This window comes from Ostrinia nubilalis, chromosome 9, assembly GCF_963855985.1.
Source record: "Ostrinia nubilalis chromosome 9, ilOstNubi1.1, whole genome shotgun sequence".
In the NCBI taxonomy this organism is placed as follows: domain Eukaryota; kingdom Metazoa; phylum Arthropoda; class Insecta; order Lepidoptera; family Crambidae; genus Ostrinia; species Ostrinia nubilalis.
Genome location: NC_087096.1, coordinates 11,685,041 through 11,704,822, shown reverse-complemented (window position 1 = coordinate 11,704,822; position 19,782 = coordinate 11,685,041). Strand labels below are relative to the sequence as shown.

Genomic DNA, 19,782 nt, shown 5'->3' with positions numbered 1-19,782 from the left:
TAATAGCAGTTTAAGTAGTAACATCGTACTTAAGGCTGACTTACGGCACTATATGGGACGCAGTGTGAACCATACAACGTACGTGAGGACAATAAAGAGTAACAAGTGGCTAAATGCACAGCTTTCAAAGTTATAAAGTCCGACAAAAGTACTCCAATGCTACCTAAAGTTCACGTGTGTCTTAAATTATTTCCACATTTTAATATTAGTTTGGTATTTGTACGTGAGTGCCAAGAGGGAAACAACTCGGGCGGATAATCATTTATGCAAATAATAACACGGGTTTTAAATACTTAATAATGTTAATGCCATTGGGAATGCAACTTTATCGTGAAATGTATACATATTTACAGCTAAAATATTTACGCGCCTCTGTAAAAACACGATATTCATTTTAAAATATTTAAAACTGGCTGAGAGGAAATCTACAATTTTCAGTTTTTGATATTGGATTGGCATTATAATTATATTACGGTAATTAATTATAACATGAAACCAAAACTCAATCGCTCTATCTGCGAATTTTGTGATAAATCTGCATTAATTTTGGAGATTTATTTGGTAAATATTTTAGGTTATGTAGAACAAAATGGTGGAAATGAAATACGGCTATGTGAACTGTTATAACTCCAATTTAATGCGGTGAGCGTATATTAGGTTCACATGTGTTCTGTTAGAATGCTGTTATCTATATGAAGTTCCACATTTGTACCACTACAGCGCTAATGTCTATAAATTTATTCTAATGTGAACTTATGTACAGCTTTAAGATGTACCTAGTTCAGGTCAATTGTGTATCTTTAATTCTTTCAAATACTGAAATTTTAGAGATCCGCAATAAAAATTATTAATGTCCGTTAAATCGCCTAGCCCAGGTACTAATAGTCAAGTATGAATACCTAAAGCATCAGACGGTAGTGTTCCCGGTTTAAATTCGTTTATTATGCTTGACAATTTATTCAAAGCGGAATGAGGAATACGATTTTCAATAGCCCATGTTCTTATTTTTTTTTTCGAAAGGAATAATTGTCCAAATCAAAATGGTATTCACTATCACAAGAACTGCAATCATCACACTCTGATATCTGGTATATTTTGAAGGGAAATTTCAGGTTCAGGCATAATATTTTCCTCTGCATCATGTACAAAACCACCATGAACAACTAAAAACAGGCTTGGGGAAATGTGTAATAGAATATCACATTCACATTCGTGTTCAGCTTAAAGCAAATAAGAGTAGTACTTGTGGACAAATAAACTGCTATTGATGTTAATGGACAACACATATAGTCCTTTTAACAGCCTACAGTGTACATGCGAACCATTGAAACACTTTTGTACAGATAGTAAAAAAAGGTTATTTTAATTATCACAAACAAGTCCTACTACAGCTACTAGCTGTATAACAGTCTAAAACAAGTAAACATAACAGCCTTTGGCTTTATAAATGACCACGTGTGTTCTATTAAAATGCTAGCTCTATAACATCGTACAAGTAGGCCGTTAAACAGCGGTTGCCGTATCTCTACCCTCCTATAATGCTCTTAGTCAGATGGCTGACTAAAGGATAGTTGTTAGAGTATTATAACACCAACAATCGTATAAAAGTATAACTCTACACTAGTCTACACTCCTATAAGTCCCTTAGACAGGTATAGGTGTAATTAATTGCAATAATACAACTTATATAAGCATGAGTGCGCAATTATTTTTTTTGGTAGGTATATAATGCCCGTATCTGTCTCTACGGATTAATTAATATTTCTATAATAATACGAGTATGAATTTATATTAGAGTAGATTTTTTACATAAGAGAGGGTAAACAAGCTTGTGGATCGTCTGACGTAAGATATCGATTGGTCCAATATATGAAATTCAATCTGGCTTGAACCTAAACTTCAAGATTCATATGACCTAGTTCATAGATCGATTTTTGAGCTTTTTTTCATAGTACAAACAATCTAGTAATCTAGTAATTGAGACGGAAAAATCAAGAGTGAAAAATAATTCGGACACAAGTCCGATAATCCGGACATGTGTCCGGACAGGAGTTACCCCTTTTCGCGATGCATTAGCAGGTCCGATTCGTTTTGGTATGCGTTCAATGCGATATCATATATTGGAAATTCTTGCGTATTCATGCCGACTCTATTCACTTATTGGTATTCAACAGAGAGTAGTATCTATTGATAGTAAATGATATAACATTTATTTGCAAATTGTCCTTGAATAACAATCAGTCTGTGTATTTTCTTGAACGCAAAGGTAGTTGGTGAGATATTAGGAGTTTTTTACTTGTGTTTATTTCAATAAAAACTGATAATAGAAATAACTATTGAATTACTGACTGGATAGGTAGGTACACGTAAAGATGAATAAGTTAAGAAAAAAGTTAGACCTAATACTAAGGGTGGGTTGCACCATCTTACTTTAACTATAACAAACATCAAAAATCTGTCAAACTCCATACAAAATACACCGTTTATCGTCATAGTTACCGTTAAAGTTAGGTAGTGCAACTCAGCCTTGCGTTACCGCGTTAGATGAGGCTCCGAAACCGCTATTTTAGAATTTCAGTTTATATTTTTATAACTTACTTCTAATTATAATCTAGAATCTAAAGTTGATGAATGAACCATCTTGTTTCTAATGAAAGTGAAATGAAAATAATAAATCTACATTAACCTGAATACCTACTGAACTAGACCGAAAGCTAATGCAGAGCTTGATAACTAAAAGCTTTAATACATCATACTAGATTATTGTAATATTAGATAAGCCAGGGGTGCTCAACGTTATATATTTTTATAAAATGTTGATAACACACGATTTGTTGATTATTCTTATATGCAAGGAACACCTTTAAAACGCACATACATTAATTATCTTGCTGGGAGCTTTTATGCAATAAAGCTACAACAATTTAGATACAATAAAACATCATTTTCGTTTGTTCATTCGTTTTGTTTCAGCCAAATGCTACTGCTGCACAAAAGCCTCATTAAAGAATTTCCACAATGACCGGTCCTGACGCAGACATCACAAAATGGGGCCTAATTTAACTATAGTATTGAGTATAAATTGAGCTCACTACAAAAAGATATTTCCTATGATATTTTAAGCAAAATTCGTTTCCCCATAATGATAACCAAAGATAGTTTTTTTTATGCATAACAAGGCAGTTATTTGAACACAATCGCACCTGGTGTTAAGTGGGATGCAGTTTAGGATGGTACATATCTGCCCTGTAAGTGCCTTTCACTCTCGCCTTGAAGGTTTTTCCACTTCGATTTGACACTGACATTGACTGAATGTATCACTCCCGTTTGTTATCAAACATAGCTTAGCTCCAAGGCCGCGCAGATGCTTCACATCTGTTTGGCAGCCACTGCAACCACTTACAGACAGCAAACAAATCACTGCTCGTCGATAATACGTTTTGACGTAAGTCCGGATGACTTAGATTCCTGTCGTTAGATGCAAACAATGTTTCAACATTTCTGTGAAGTCAGCGTCAGAAAATGATACTTAGTGGAAGTTGACACTTATCATTTCAGTCGCAGCATGTCCACGGCTGGACATAGGCATCCTTTCCAGTTTTGCCGGTTGGCAGCGGCCTGCATCCAACGCCTTCCCTTGTGAGGTCACTTAAATTGAGTTTGCAAATACGTGACGTCGTAGTATACGGAACTATTTCCACCTCTCGTTCCCACCGCTACAACTCCTGTGTAGCCAAGATATACAATAAAACCGCCAATAAAAACCCAACCAGTTAAGGTCAAGTTTGTCCCTTGTGAAAGTTAAGCTGTCCTTGGACCTGCAACGAAATTATACAGAAGAACATAGGAAGAGACACCATTATCATCATTATTTTAGCCACAGGACGTCCACTGCTGAACATAGGCCTTCTCCAATGATGTCCAGATTGACCTTTTTGAGGTCATCTATCCAACTTGTAGGTGGATTTAAAAATTTAGTTGCTTTTAACTGTAGTTTAGAGTTTGCATTTTGCAAATACGTGACGTCATAGGTACCACAAATTAAAAAAGTCAAAAATAGTAAAAAGTATGATGTCAACTGATTGCTAGTAGTCACTAGCCTTTTCATTCTAGACTACAAACAATGTCCAGGTTTGAAGAATAAATTATACCTACTAAAACATGAAGATAACTGTACTGTTATTAGTTGGCAGTAATGATGTTTCAGCCTGGATAAATAAACGTTGTCTATCCAGCGGTTGTTTGGAATACGTTTAAAGTTCCAGTCAAAATATTGCGATGGGATAGTCATAATACGTACTTGGGTATTTTTGTTTGAGTGATATGTGTGGCATTGAAATGCCTGCAACAAAAAGTAATATAAATTACTTACACTTCGTGTTAACTGAGTTATGTGTCTCTAAAATAGACTGTCGAAAGAAAACCTACAACTCTTAGGTTCGCAATAAGAAAGAAAGCAATAGATTTTTTTTTTGTAGTTTGCCTCCCATTCGGTGGGCCAATGATCTGGTGAAAGTCACAGAAAACACCTGGACATGGGCAGCGTAGGACCGGTTGTTATGGAAATCCATGGGAGGCTTTTGTCTAGCAGTGGACGGCATTTGACTGAAACGAACGAACCAGAAATATATTTTGTGAGTAGAAGTAACTTAATAAGAAGTCAAAGATTTCGTTGGTTTCGTTCGTTCATTTCAGCCTAGTGAAACAAAGGCTTTCCCAAGGATTTCCACAGAGACCAAACAAAGTCAAAAATTTACATTAAAATAATACATTGTAAATTAACTTCCAAAGAAATAGAATCTCAACTGAAAACTTATTCTCATCCAATTACAAGCAATTCTTTTATTTATTTTCCAATGCTTTAAACGAAACTGTTTGTTGCAGGTACTCCGGAGTCGTGATACAAGAACTTAGCAAATTAAAAGTTTCCTAGCAAAGTGAAGTGTGTTCGAAGTTCCATTAGCTGTTATGAGATCTCAAACAAGCTCTTAGAAAGGTAAGCTGTACGGAAAATACAGTCGTCTCTTTGTACTTCAATTTGTAATTAAATACGTTTTACACAGCTCTGAGAAATGCTACTTAATTAAATGTATTGACAATTAACTAATTAAGTAATGCATAGGATACGAAATTACGAGAAATATGAGGACATCCTGCTTTGAGTAAGTTTAGGCACATTTATTAGGGCGATGGCAAGGACATTTAAATAATAGGTATATTGCCAGGGAATGGGATTATTTTTCTCGACATCCGTATGGGTAGGCAAGGTAGCATAACAAGAGGAGGATCACTCTTCTGTCATCTAATCTCATAGTCACTTACCTACACCCGTATTCACAAACGATGCTTGCTTAAGTGAAGCAGCAAATAGAACTCACAACGTTGAATAGAGCTCTGTGATTGGTTCGTGCGTGATCCTGTGCGTCCACGCGCACTGTGAGACCTCATAGTAATGTTTGTGAATACGGGCGTTAGTACCTAATCAATTTGAGTAAAATAAGGTCAATCAATATAGTTTTATCCAAAGTTCAAAGTTCAATATTACGATGTTGATCAATACAGAAAATATTTTCTAAATCTATTCGAGTGGTCGTGTCCGCTCACAATAGCCTTGTTTGAAAAAATATTAAAAAACCTTTGGCTACAAACTCCCGATGAAAATGTTAAATTGGAAGAACTGTATGAAATCGAAATAACCCGAGTGGCTGGCGTATAGAAAATTGAAATACAAAACTTTAATATACAGAAGCATCTTTACAGCCAGACTTCATAGTATATTCAACTGTAACTTTGAGAACGCAATCTCTATGCTATAACTTACTAAATCGTCTATCATTATTGATTTAAGCACACTCGAGCGTTACCTGCCTACAATTCATTCGGTGACGGAACTAGGGATCCGGAGTAATTATATTTTTAACGCGATAGCGTTTGGGATTCCAAAATCTAGTTTATATCCCCAATAAATTCGATTGCAAAGCCGACGCTCGGCGAAAGTGTTTCCAGTTTATCTTCATCATTCGCGCGGATTCATAGACTGTTAGATTATGGAGCATCCCACACTGATAGTGATTTGTACTGTCCACAGTACACAAACTAAAGCAGTAGGTATATCGTAGGTATTAATGTTATTTCTTTTCTCTTTTTCAATATGCGACAGCGTTACTGTTAATTTTAATATGTAACAGTGTTGGTGACCATTTTTACGAGCCATTGACGACTTATCATGCTATTCTTTATCGTTACTAAGGAATAATGTTTCTTAGAATCTTACGTGTTAATTTATAAATTCATTAGGATTTTGTGTAAAAGCTTTCAGATAACATTTGTAAGTAGCAAATCGGTAATTCTACAATAGATACTTTTTTATTTAATTTTGCTGCTAATTATTTTGATACTTTCAATAATGTTGCCTCAAACAAAGAAAAAAAGAAGAATATACGGTGAACTTTTATTTTAAAATGGAATTTCTGTTCTAAAATTGTATTGTGGTCGGTAAGCTACTTATTCCGCTCTTTACATGTGAGCTCAACTCGTTACTATCAGGTTTTCTTTTCGCTTTTCATTGGATATAAATGTTTTGTTCACTACTAGATATGAACAGGGTAAAAAAGTGAAAGAATGTGTATAAATATGCATGAATTTCAGATAAAATCTTGTTAGATTGAGCGAATATTGTTTCTATCTAAAATATAAAGGGTTTCACCAAACAGACTAGATCTAAAACTTAATTAAATTCTGAACTACCTACTACCTATTCGATGAATGAGTATTTTTGAGTATTATTTAAACAGAGTTTCAGACTGTTGTAATTGAAAATAAACAAATTCACCCATGTACGTAAATATGTTCAAGCGTCCATGCGTTTTATAAAACAAAATGTAACGCGCGTGATCTGAAATTTGAAACCGGGATTAGTGGATTATGCTATGATATGGAAGCTTATCAAAATGACGAGAATATCTCTGGAAAGGCAAACTTTTTGGAGACCCGACCTGGCATTAAATTGTGGGTTTTGTTAATATTTAACACTAGCAAAGTTTTAGCGGCATTGCTTTGTCCCCAACCGTACTTAATTTGTCTGGGAACCAACAACATTAAAATATTATTAAAGACACCCGCGAGTTGAAAATTCGCGCGTAAATCTCGTCATAAAATATGCTCGTGTACGCGCATAGGATTCGCGGCGAATTCGCCATCCTGGACAGGCCTTTGATCTCGTCATACTACCTTGATTTTTTAGAATCCAGCAGAGATGTAAACAAACACTTTCATACACAATTACACCATAATCACTTACGTATTCATAATATCATACTCATTATTTAACAAGCCCATGAAACCAACTTTCTTTTCACGTTTATACAAGTTTGAAATCAATCTTTGAAACAAATTATTTTAGCAAAATACGAGGACGATGAAAATTTGTGAGACTTGTCAAATTGACTTGACGTTTAAAATCATGTGTTATCTCCATATTGTCTATGACTTGTCTCTGACACATCAGTGCTGTAACCTGTGAGTCATAGACAATAATCTGTAAATTTAATCGATATTATTTTAAGTATTCACTTATTCCGATTACTGATTAATTTTAAATAAAAAATATACGATACTTTGTTTAGTTTTCCAGCGAAACTTCGACAATATTGGAAATAACGTAAAATTATTTTTATACTTTTAGTGTATACTTTTTCGGAGTCAGTTTAATTTTTAGTCGGTTTTATTTAAACGAAATTATTTTACTTTTTACGTATTGTTCCATTGCTTATTTTCCTATATAAGTAAATAAAATAAAAATCTTCTTTCAATGAGGGTTTTCGCGATTGAAAAATCCGCCAGATGGCAATACGTAGACGCGAGGTCCAAATGCTGGTTTGTTGTTTGTGGATTTTGACATATATCTGTCAATGTCATGTCAAAAATAACCAATCATACAGCATTTAGACCTCGCGTCTACGTATTGCCATCTGGCGGATTTTTCAATCGCGAAAACCCTCATTGATAGCATCTTAAATTACTTCCCTAGCGGAATAGAGCAACAATGAACTGAGCGAGCGAGATGTCACTAGTAGCAACACTGTCAAACAGAACTTTTTGCAACTATTTGAAGTTTAATATCTTTACGGATATCATTGATTGTTTTACTGTCCAGTGTGTTTTTTGATTACATCTGTGCATACAGTTTGTTTCCTGTTCTCGAAAATTTCATAATTAGTTCACATTCAATGTTGCGACTTTGTTGCATATTTTTAGTATTTTGACGATCACCCGGCGATGATACGCAAGTACTACAATAATTTCACTTCGCGATTAACGAGAGGTTTTGTCGCATCACTAGTTCACAGACTAAAAATATTTTTATGTCAGTTGGCCATGTTTAATGACATTTCTGCTGATTTCTAAAAAATTAGACTGTACGCTCGTGTTCGCGCGAAGATATTCGCAACGAATTCGCCCTCTTGGACAAGTCCTCAGATACCTACTTAACGCGAGAAAAGAGCCTATTGTTATTTTTTTTTCCTTTTGTTATCGATCTGTAATAACCGAGGCCCCGATAACAAACTTTTCGAGCTTTTTATATACCGAATTACAGACTACAAAGCCTAAGTATGATTTGGAAATACCCTTTGACTCTTTCTGAATAGTATTTTTGTGGTTTATAGAAAAGCTAATTTTTTAGTCGCGGTCGTGGTCAAGTTAGGCGTTCACATCGGTTGCAGTGGCAACAGCTTTCCGCACGATCTCCCGCCATCTTATAGTTACTATTATCGTCTTTGTGTATTGTGTTATACGTGTTCCCGAATCCAGAAAGTGTTCAATAGTACCATGTTTTTCCTATCTCCGCATATTGGCATTTAAAATTATTTTCAACAATTGCATTCACTACTTCTCTGAAAAGCACTGAAAGCTTTCCTACGCAGGCAATATTGACGGTTTCAAAACATAATGGGATTAAATGGAATATTTTATAGTCAAGCTGAAAATACACGCTCGCCAATAATATTAAATTAAATCCCGCTAGCATGGTCGAGCACTAAGTACTTACGCAAACGAATTGATTCAGACTGTTGATGAGTTGGTACTGGCTCATGTGATAATGAAATGTAAATAAGTAGTACCTACTATAAAATTTAATAAAGCTACTGGAAAATAAGCTTAGTTATTAATTGCTACTGAATTTCTAGGTACCTACTTACTCTGAAAAAATACAAATAATTTTTAATTTTCGGTGATATAACTTGATTGATAACATAATTGTTTAGACCTTGGTACCTTCGTTTTCATGTATTTAAGGACATTCATAAAAAATAAAAATAATATCCAATGATATTAACTTGCACTTGGATTGGTGTGTTTTTGCTTGCCCTCATCAACTACATAAAAACTTATCAGCAAAATTGCTGATGCGATACACAATAAGAGGCAGGTTACAATCACAACCGAGATGCAAATGCTAGCCAATTTAATTATTTATTTGCTAGATTACATAATTATCACATGCAAGTTTCACAAAGCAGATCATAAAGCTAGTTTTAATTACATATTACCATGTATTCAGTCTGCAAGCAGACGTGGAAATCTACAGGGTGGAATTTTGTAATACCACCTGAAGGGAAAGTGCTCTTAATACTGTAGATAGAAAATATTACTCAAAGAAGACATTCCTTTATTTTTGAAAAGAAATAAAACTGCATTCAAAGATTTCCAAAAATTTGCTTGCTACACTTGGGAATCGAACCAACTAAAATATGTTGAAAATTACACCCTGTATTTTTTATTGCATCGAACGTTATGGTTAAGTATCTCTCAAACAAAATTGATAAATCAAATGAAAGAAAAACCATGAAATCTTAAATTATTGTAATTTTACAGAAAATTGTATGGCATGGTGGTAAATTTTCGAATTTTTTTCAAAAATAAAGGAATGTTTTCTTTGAGTAAAATTATCTACCTACAGTATTAAGTATACTTTCCCTCCAGGTGGCATTACAAAATTCTGCCCTGTATACCGTGGTTTATATTCAACAAACAATTATCATCACACAACTATATAACAGTTAGCTAATCTCTGCACCGCTAGAAACGTCTCGAAGGGGTGCAAAGGCAAACCCAATACAATAGGTAAGTAGGGCACTATCTGCAGTTATCTGGAGCCGCGATTATCATGTCAACAATGGACTTTTGTTTACCGGCCCTCGGCTCGTTAACAGAATCAGGTCAGCTTGTTACTTGTTAGCTAGTTGTTACTTAATTTCTAACGAGTTTGTTAAACGTGTTAGTTTGGAGAGATTTGTGTTAAAGCCCTATCTGTTACGTACTTATTTGTTGAAGCACATGGCAATATTGCATTGTTATTTCATACAAAAGAGTGTTTCCTAAAACAACACCTAGGTTTTATTAGGTACAAAATGTTATTCCATTAAAATCACACTATAAGCAAAGTAAATAAACATTACCCACGTATGGTAAGTATAATGTTAATTTTCTAGTGCTAATTTGCTAGTGGGTTTTCACAGAAAATTAAAAACATTAATTTTCATTTCAAAGGTTTAACTTTTACAAGGAGTTTGGTTTAGTTTTTATTTTTAATTACGTTCTTTATGGTGAGATGTCAGAATTGGTTTTAGATGACGTTAGCTGTTTGCGAAAAGATGTATGATTTTGTAAGACGATTTTATTAAAATGAAGAACGACTAAAACCATTATTTTCAATTGAACAATCTCACAATCCCACAACTTGTGTTGTTATTTTCTATAAGTTAGTACTATTTTTCAGGAGTCGTAGTAAAACAACAAGGAACTCTAGTTTCGCTAATTTTATCAGTCCGTCTGTCCACGGTTTAACTCAGAAATAAACGTACGGAATAAACCAATGAAAAACAAGCCCCAGCTAAAATATTCCAGCTGCAAACAAAACTTATTTCGGGCACCATTCATAAATTCGATCCTGCGCTCTCTTGAAAACTCTTTGGAGCACAATAAAATGATATTATTGTAGAAATACGGGCCCTGGTCCGACTGTATGCTATTATGTTTTATACCTCGTTATTTATTAAAAGCAGGGATTGAGCTTTTTGCTCTATAAAACCGCGCGTACTGCGATAGCTTTAAAAGTTCATGGTGGGTTTAACCTTTTACGGTGGAGTTTAGAACATGTTGTAAAAAAATAAGTGCCAAAATGCTTGTAGTAACCAGTGCTGCCAATAATTTGCCAATATTTTGGCAGCACTGGTGCAGCAGTCCATAAATTGAACTCTTTTTTTTCGTTTCATTATGTAACTGAACTTCGTTCAAAAAAACTCGAGTAGTTTTATGTTTAAGTGTGTTTTTATCAATGTACTTTTAGTAGTGAAACTTTGGTTAGATCATCATTATTATTCAGCATCGTAATTTAATTAAACCATAAGTTCAAAAGGCTCGTGCAAAACTACAGCTCAAGGTCAGTCCAAAATAAATTAAAAAGGGTATTTTCATAAATATGATTCAGGACAATTGCAACACGAATCACGAAACTTCTGGAAAAACCGCTAAGAGCGTTTCCCTGTACCGACGAATGTTTGTAGGATCCTTTTTACGAACCTTTTTCGGAGTCAGCTGGCGAATCACAGACATTACGCGGATGCCTACACATGTCTTATGTCTGGGGAAACTTAACAGGTTGTAAGAGCCAAAGCACACGATACGTTGCGGCGGCGGCGGTGCGACGCCGTAGCGGAGTCGCTGCGTCGTCTTAGTGTAGGCGTACACTGGGCGATTTCGTGTCTATTCTTGTCAATTTCATATTTTATATTAGCTTATCGTCGCGACTGAGTGGCGGAGTCGCGACTGTCGCCCAGTGTGCCCAGGACGCGTGTCCTGTCATTGGCCTATGATCGCGTCGGCAATCTGCACGCGTTGGTTTGGTTGAAGCTTAATAGAAATAATCTTTGGCGGACACACGAGCAGTGCGGCGCCGCGTCGCGCTATATGACGAAATCATTGCGGTGCGGCGCCGCAACGCATCGTGTGCTGTGGCTCTTATAATATAAAAAGTCTTGCGGCTGACAGGAATACACAAAAGGAATTGGGAAAATGAAACACACTGGAGTCTGGAGTAATCTGTTACTTATAAACTGTGACTGACTGACTGACAGACAACGTACCGTACTGATGCAGGATTACTTATTTATTCTTGTTTGGATATCCTTGGGTGAAGGATTTTTGGATGTTTAGTTTTTCATACCCGAGTAGATACTGAAAACTTAAGTCATAGATTTGAATATCTAAATGTGCGTTCTTTTATAGCATACACCCGTAGGCTGTAAAAACTAAGTTCAAAGCCCTGGTAACGTAGGTATCAGTCTTTATGACCTACAGCATCTAGATGGCTCAATTTACTTTTATGCCCTAAGATCAGCATTTTTAGTTTATTTTTCGGTTATAAGCATAAGTAACGACATAACATCTTAATTAAACTAGAAACGAAGTAACTTCACTCTTTGTGTGCACCTGCCTTATTACTAAGCCTCACTGTCCAGTGTACAGTCGCGGAATGAAAAGGTTCGTCAGTTTTCAAATTGATTCCTTCAACGAATCGCGAGCACATATTACCTTTTGAAACTATGTTACAGAATAATCTCGAGTTAGAGAAAATAATCTTTAACTGTTCGTCAGTAAAGTTCAAAATTATTCAGATCAAAGTTGTTTGACGATTTATCTTGTCAAGAAGATTATTATGATTGATAAACTAAAACCTTCTTGTTGGTTCAACCTGCCATTATTATTTCTATTAAATAAAAAGACTATTGTCAATTGGTCAATGTCATTATTGCATTGCACTGATGGGATAGAAAAATAAACAAGCAAAACCTTATTCGTTAGCAAACGTCATATTTATTTAAATGTTAGCAGCACTGTTTCTTGCACTGTTATGTTGGCAGGTTTGACTCTTACAGTACCTAGTGCAAGCGAAAACCGACACTAAGGTGACGAACCTTTTCATTCCGCGACTGTACATAACAATACGTCTTACCTATCTTTACACTGGACAAATACATAAAAAGAGAAATGAGCTTAACGAGCCATTTCATATTAACTAATACAAAGACTACTCCACATACCACGCTTATCTATCTAGCAATTTGTTCTTATACCGGCGTTATGGCATCCCTCCAGAAACTCCATTCGTATACAGAAATAAAACAATTATTATTGTGGTCTATAGAAGCTCTATAATTCATAAGATTATATTAGTTCCACACAAATTGTTTTGTATATTATTATGAACTTCATTAGAACTATGTTATATGTGTAGGGTCAGGGAGGCAACAGTGACTCACTTTTTTTTCGAAGCTTAATAAAAATAGATATCGCTTTAATATTGGCCTAAAATTTGCTCACATTTTAGATACACTATTGAACTGTAACTGAGCACTCATGATTCTACATTATTTACTACTTATGTCAAAGTAGGAACCTAAAACAAAAAAATGATAATTGAGCCACTGTGGACTACTAGGTGTACACACTGACTCACTACCGTGGTACACAGTATTAACGTGGTACGGCAGTATTTATATGAAAAGAAAATGCCCATTCCGCGTAGTTTTTTATTAGAAATAATAACAAAACTGCACAAGCTATTCTTATTATAATCAACAATTCAACACGACTCTTAGTACTTTTATTGCTACCTATAAGATCTTAAGTCATCTCAATCTCTTCGTTATTTATTTCTTCCCTATTTTTCTGTCGGTTTTTTTCCGTGGCATTCTGTAAATAAAAAACAAAATTCGATTTAAAGTTATAAAAATATTGAATTCGTATAAAGTATTAAATTGAGTCACTGTGTACTTCTACGCCATTTTGTAAATATTTGATCAAAAAAACCAAGATGTAAAACAAATTAGTCAAAATTCGGATTAAAGACAATTGATACAAGACCTACTATCCGATAAATATAACGGCTATTACCTATAGCAACAAACAAAGATATGAAAACAATCGAAACTCACCTTAGAATGTAATTTAGTGGGCGCGAAAACAAAAAACATTCCCTCACCCTTCCGCACGGCACTTGACCGGCGAGCAAACTGGTTTAAACGTGTTCGGGTACCAAGACCTTTGAATCGGTAAAAGAGACAAATATATATTCCTATGCCTTCAGGTCGAAACATGACTGAGCCACTGTAGCCGACCGAGTCACTGTTGCCTCCTTGACCCTACACGAGAATTTAATCATGAAGTAATTGAATATTATACCTTAAGTAATTGAAAACTCAGTTGAGTTAGTTACGACCAAAAGTTAATAAGAACTTCATAAAAACTTTAAAAATATTTTCAATTAACTTTATTTTATATTCAACCCATCATTATGCATAATATCGTCTCAAAAGTTTCGAATAAAGAGCACTGCTGGTAAAAGGCACACACTTATGTACTGAAGCAAGCCAGGTGGAAACTGCACACATGCCAAAGCATATAATGGTATGTAACACGTAGCTTTAAAGCTCTGTTTCTCAAACTTCTCAATGATTAGTGGATTTTAAGGGGCGTTAACCCAGTTGTTACGGATATCCCTTTTTTCTTACGATTCCTGTGATTTTGCATATATCGGCTGTTTAATGCATCAAGGCAACAGGAAAAATACAAAAAAAAATATTGGTCTTACGGAAACGCTGGAAAATGGTGTTTGATATACGGAACGCTAGTAATATGTACGGCCACTTGTATGAACTTAGAGATAATACATACTCTTTGCGACTTGCGTATTGCGTAAGTTATTAAAGTATTTGCATAAAATATGGAATATTCATTAATAAAAAACAAATTAGAGTTAAATTTATTATTTTTCAAATTTAATTCCAGTAGTGTGAACTGTATATTATGCCCTAAAATTTTTTTGGGATAAAGGGTAATAATTATATTTCTTGCAAAAAACATTGCATTTGTAGCAAAGCGTGAGTTTCATAAAAACTGTGTGTTGTCACTGAATTTGAGATGTTAAAATATTTCTACTCTGTTTATGTGGCGGAGAAAATCTCTTGGTTTTGACAGTTGGCGCAATTTTCAATGCATTTAAAGCAACTGTAACCACACTAAATCATCTCATTTACCAGCAATAATTTCTTCATATCTTTAAACATGACTGACCCTGTCTAGGGCATAATTGGCTATCTAAGCTAACGGGATGCAGTCTTCTTCATCATCACTGGATGAAGAATTCTCTAGTGATTTCTACGTGGGCTCTCATTTGTAATCCAGGCAAATCTATTGACACTTTATTTTTATCACCAGAGTTCTCTTTGGTTAAGTCACCATTACAATTTTCCGGATTTTCCGGCGGGAAAATTGTGATTGAGTTATGGATACACTCATCTTCATTTTTCTCCAGTTCTTCAATGATTTCATTTCAAGGAAAGGGCCTCGAAGGCAGGCGCTAAAACAACAATGTACCGCAGTTCATATTACTAGCGTTCCTTATACGGATCACTAAGTTTAACGTTGAATTAGTAACAGTTACTATAAAAATGTTTATAATTGTGTTATTGATTTACAAAAAGTGGGCTACAAACTTTCATATTTCGGCAATAAATACTTTAGAATAAATACTTATCATGTTTGTATTCACCTTGAAAAAGTCATCGAAAAATTTACGAAAACAACAAAACGCTTACAAGTGAAATGTGACACCCAATGGAGAACAGAACACTTCTGATGGACAAAGGGACCCCACAGCAATCGTTTAACATAAACAATGTTATCAGAAACCACCCTCATTGTTTATAATAATTTAATTTTTATGTTGATCCGTATATCAAACGCTAGTAACAAGTGGGTTAAGGAGCTCAATAATAAACGTTGAAGTAATTAATTAGGGCTTGTACCCTAATAAATAAAACGTACTAAAATATCTCGCTTGATTCAACTAAGTTTCTACCAAAGGCTCAAAAACAATGGATATACTTTACCATAAAATGACACAATAATCTTTCGATCTGAATATTCAGGCTCTTTCTACTTACGTCATGAAATATTAAGTCAAAAAGAAATATGACGCAATCATGTTTAGATATAATATTACTAATAATTACCACAATGGAGGGTCTAATAAACTTAAAAGTCTATTCTAATTGTTTACTTAAATTTTTAAAATCTGACATTTAAAAATTAAAAATAGGGGCTCCGGACAAACATTTGAGAACCCCAGCATCAAAGCATAGTGTTCTGAGTAAAGTAAATATCGCTTGCATTATAAATACGCGCCCGGCGTTATGAATCGCGCTCTATCGGGCTTAGATGATTAACGCTACGTGAACAGGGTTTTACTCTGGTCGTTTTTTATTCTGAATTTGGATCAGTTTTAATCCTATATGTCAGCTTAGTAAATTAAATCAGACATGGTACTGCCATTTCATTCACAGTATTAATCAGCTTAGTTGTTTGGCAAATCCATATTTTTGATTTGGACTTAATCCTACAAAAAAAATAACTTACTTCATATCTCAATTCATAATCTGAGTGAAGTCTAATCAAAATTCAGCGACCGTCCTGCAAAAAGTTAGAGCACATTTGCCCAAACTAGTTTGATCGTTAGCTTTATTCATGACGTTCGAGCAGTCAAATAAATACCGTAGAACCAATTGCAGCGCTACCATTGACAGAGTAAACGAAACACGTTCGATCACCGAAATAAAAGGTGTATAGTACAAAACTCGTAAAACGTTGGGAATAGAAAACGGTAAAGCGAACGGTGAGGTAACAAAGGCTTGATAAGGTGTTGACTTAAGTAAGCTGATTTAAATGAAATAAAATAAATCGTGGGTTTCTTTCTAATAAAATCTACGTAACTCGTAAGCAAAATGAGAATATTTGATGCTATTTCTTTTTCTACATCGTGGTGTCAGCCCAATCGCCCAATCTGAGCTTGCTCCGTCCTTGTGGAAATCATTGGGGAAGGCCTTTGTCCAGCAGTGGACCTCATTTATCCGAAACAAAATCAGTTGGGTTATTTTGCATCGAATTGACTACAACTATATTTTTTTAAGAATACTAGCAATTTCCAAATACAAATTACTAATAATATTATTAACCCCTCGTGGTAAGCTAAAATGCTTGTTTTACGAGTGGGCTCACCACATTAATAGCGGAGGCGAGATTCGAACCCGCAAATAATGTGTTACGTCTTTAATCCAACGCAAAAAGCGACAAAACAACTCCTTAACTCAACAGATTGTAACTTGCAAGTTACTTTCGGCCCTTGATTTATTTGCCTACGGAACCCCGAAACCTGGAGAAGCTGTTTTGTTCAAAGAAGTCGTAAAGAGCTCCTACCCGTATTAAGTGCGGGCTCAAGGTCCCGGCGGACGTGTCAAGCAATGAAAGGAATTCGTTAATGTGCCCGTAATTTACAAGAGGGCAGAGGTGAGAGACTGGCCGTAGTGGAAGGTTCAATCGCACTTCCGGTTATATTCTTGTATATTTTTCTAGAATATTAAATATTTGTAACACAAAATAATAGTAGTAAAATAGGTATAGTATAGTAAATAACTCTATCTGTCTGTCTTGCTTTCACGCCTAAACCACTGAAACCGATTTTGATGGGCATAGAGATAGTTTGAGTCCCGGGAAAGGACATAGGATAGTTTTTATCCCGGTTTTTGGAACAGGGACGCGCGCGATTAAGTTTTTCTGTGACAGACAAAATTTCATGCGTGCGAAGCCGCGGGCGGATAGCTAGTTTTATTATAAATGCAAAAGAGCAGAACTTAATAGTACTCGTACTTGATAAGACTTTAAAAACTTACATAGAGATGCTTTTTCTGCATGAGTGACTTTTTCCCATTTCATTTGAAGTCAACCTTCCTCGTGCCAAAGGCTTTTAAGTCCTAAAATCTTATAGTTTATCTCTTATCCAATCAAAATATGTGTACTTAATCCAAATAACACCGATGCATCACGAGTAAGATTAAAAAGGGATTTTTACTTACCTACTATGTAAAAAGTTCAAAGTTTGAACAGATGACACCGGTTGATACCGTTTTATGTTTTCTGCGAACTTTAAATAAATCCAGCAGCATTGACCGTTTCCCTGTAAAATTATATTTCACGTGCATCCAAGCCCAGAGATAAGTTGCGGACGGCAGTGCAGGAAACTGAATACTGCAACTGCTGGCAGGAAGGCCGATACCGCGACCCCAGCCGAGCTTCACCTGGATCTGGGGGCACGGCAGTGCCCCCGCCAAGTCGAGCGCGAAGCAAACACTGCCGTACCATCCTTTACTGGAACCATTTCGCCGCATTTTCAGACCCCTATTTGAGAACCTCTGGATAAGACCACAACGCAGAAATTTTCGTCATCTAGTAAGCTATAATCACATACTTAAAATCCAAAATTTCAAGTCTGTAGGTCATTTAGTTCCGAAGTTAAGCGAAAGCAAAGTTTCGCATTTACGACACTCACTCACTGATGATCATCAAAATAGAACTAGTACTTCCCATAAACTCAGAGAGCTGAAATTTGGTACAGAGTTAGGGTTTAATGGCCACATAAAGGGAAAACTATAAAAACTAGGAAAATCGAAGATCTGGAGTAACACCACATTCATAATCAATACTACTCCGGCACCGTGGTGTTCGCCTGTATCGCTCACCGCTAGATGGCGCTAGCACTAGCAAGCGGTGTCCAGATTTTTTTCCTTTCTAGAGAAAGTCGTCGATTAAGTTGAATGTTGTGTAATTTGCATTTCGTTGAATTCGTTTATTATATTGTAAGGTTCGCTAAGGTTATGTTATTAAAACAATTCTGGTTCGTTGTCCATTTTAAAGGTCGTTGAGTTTATTTGTGTTTAATATCGTAAAAAAATGACGATAAAACGACGACGTTAAATAATTTTGCCACGTTCTACAAAAAGAAGTGAAATCCCACCAAAAACATTCTGTAAAAAACTAGCCAAGTCTCGATGGAGCTGCTTGTTTATCTCTAAAAAGTAATGAAATCTAGACAAAGTCGTGCCAAGTCTATGGTTCCTTACTGCGATTTCTTTATTATTATAGTTAATGTTGTGTGACTTGGCCGTTGAACAATCTTTATTAAGATAATCATACATAAGTATTATTGAAATACCTACGCAGCTTTATTAAACCTACAATTGACTGGTTATTGCTGAATCAAAGTTTTCCAAGTGGCAATTTTCCATCGTCAATGGGTAGCGGTTCTAGCGACAGATTGGTGCAATGGTGTCATGGAGCACCTCGTTTTGTACCCTTCAACGGCCAAGTCACACAACATTAACTATAATAATAAAGAAATCGCAGTAAGGAACCATAGACTTGGCACGACTTTGTCTAGATTTCATTACTTTTTAGAGATAAACAAGCAGCTCCATCGAGACTTGGCTAGTTTTTTACAGAATGTTTTTGGTGGGATAGTGTTTACGTTGAAGGACGATTTATACGGACTGCATCCGTACGATATGAGCGTGAGGCTTAGTGAGCAATTTTTTGGAGATTACATTGAATTTATGGTTGACATTGGAGTCATGGCTGAGATGATGATGATGATTATGGTTGACGCTCAGAGGAGACAATAATAAACTGAAATTTCTTTACCTATTGCTTAAATATATTGCACCGGCGATAAAACGACATACACAATATTAAACTAAACTTGATGGTAAAGATTGGAGATTTCTGCTGCTCATAATCTTTAAGGTGCATTATTATTTCAAAATAATAATTCTACAAATAATTTATTGAATCACAATGTTTTATCTATTGGAAAAAGGAAATTGGCAGAGC

The 19,782-nt window shown here is 35.3% G+C and overlaps 2 long non-coding RNA genes across 2 annotated transcripts in view; one reads left to right on the top strand and one right to left on the bottom strand.

The window, feature by feature from the left end:
- The window catches only part of LOC135074673 (uncharacterized), a 127,164-nt gene that overhangs the window by 29,346 nt on the left and 78,036 nt on the right, over window positions 1–19,782 (top strand). Inside the window, exon 2 of the long non-coding RNA XR_010257873.1 lies at window positions 4,885–4,996. This is a non-coding gene — a long non-coding RNA (uncharacterized LOC135074673). The remainder of the gene's footprint in view (window positions 1–4,884; window positions 4,997–19,782) is intronic.
- Window positions 13,579–14,212, bottom strand: LOC135075014 (uncharacterized). Its single transcript, XR_010257940.1, has 2 exons — window positions 13,998–14,212; window positions 13,579–13,755 (listed from the first exon to the last, which is right to left on the bottom strand). It is a non-coding gene; the product is annotated as an uncharacterized LOC135075014 (long non-coding RNA).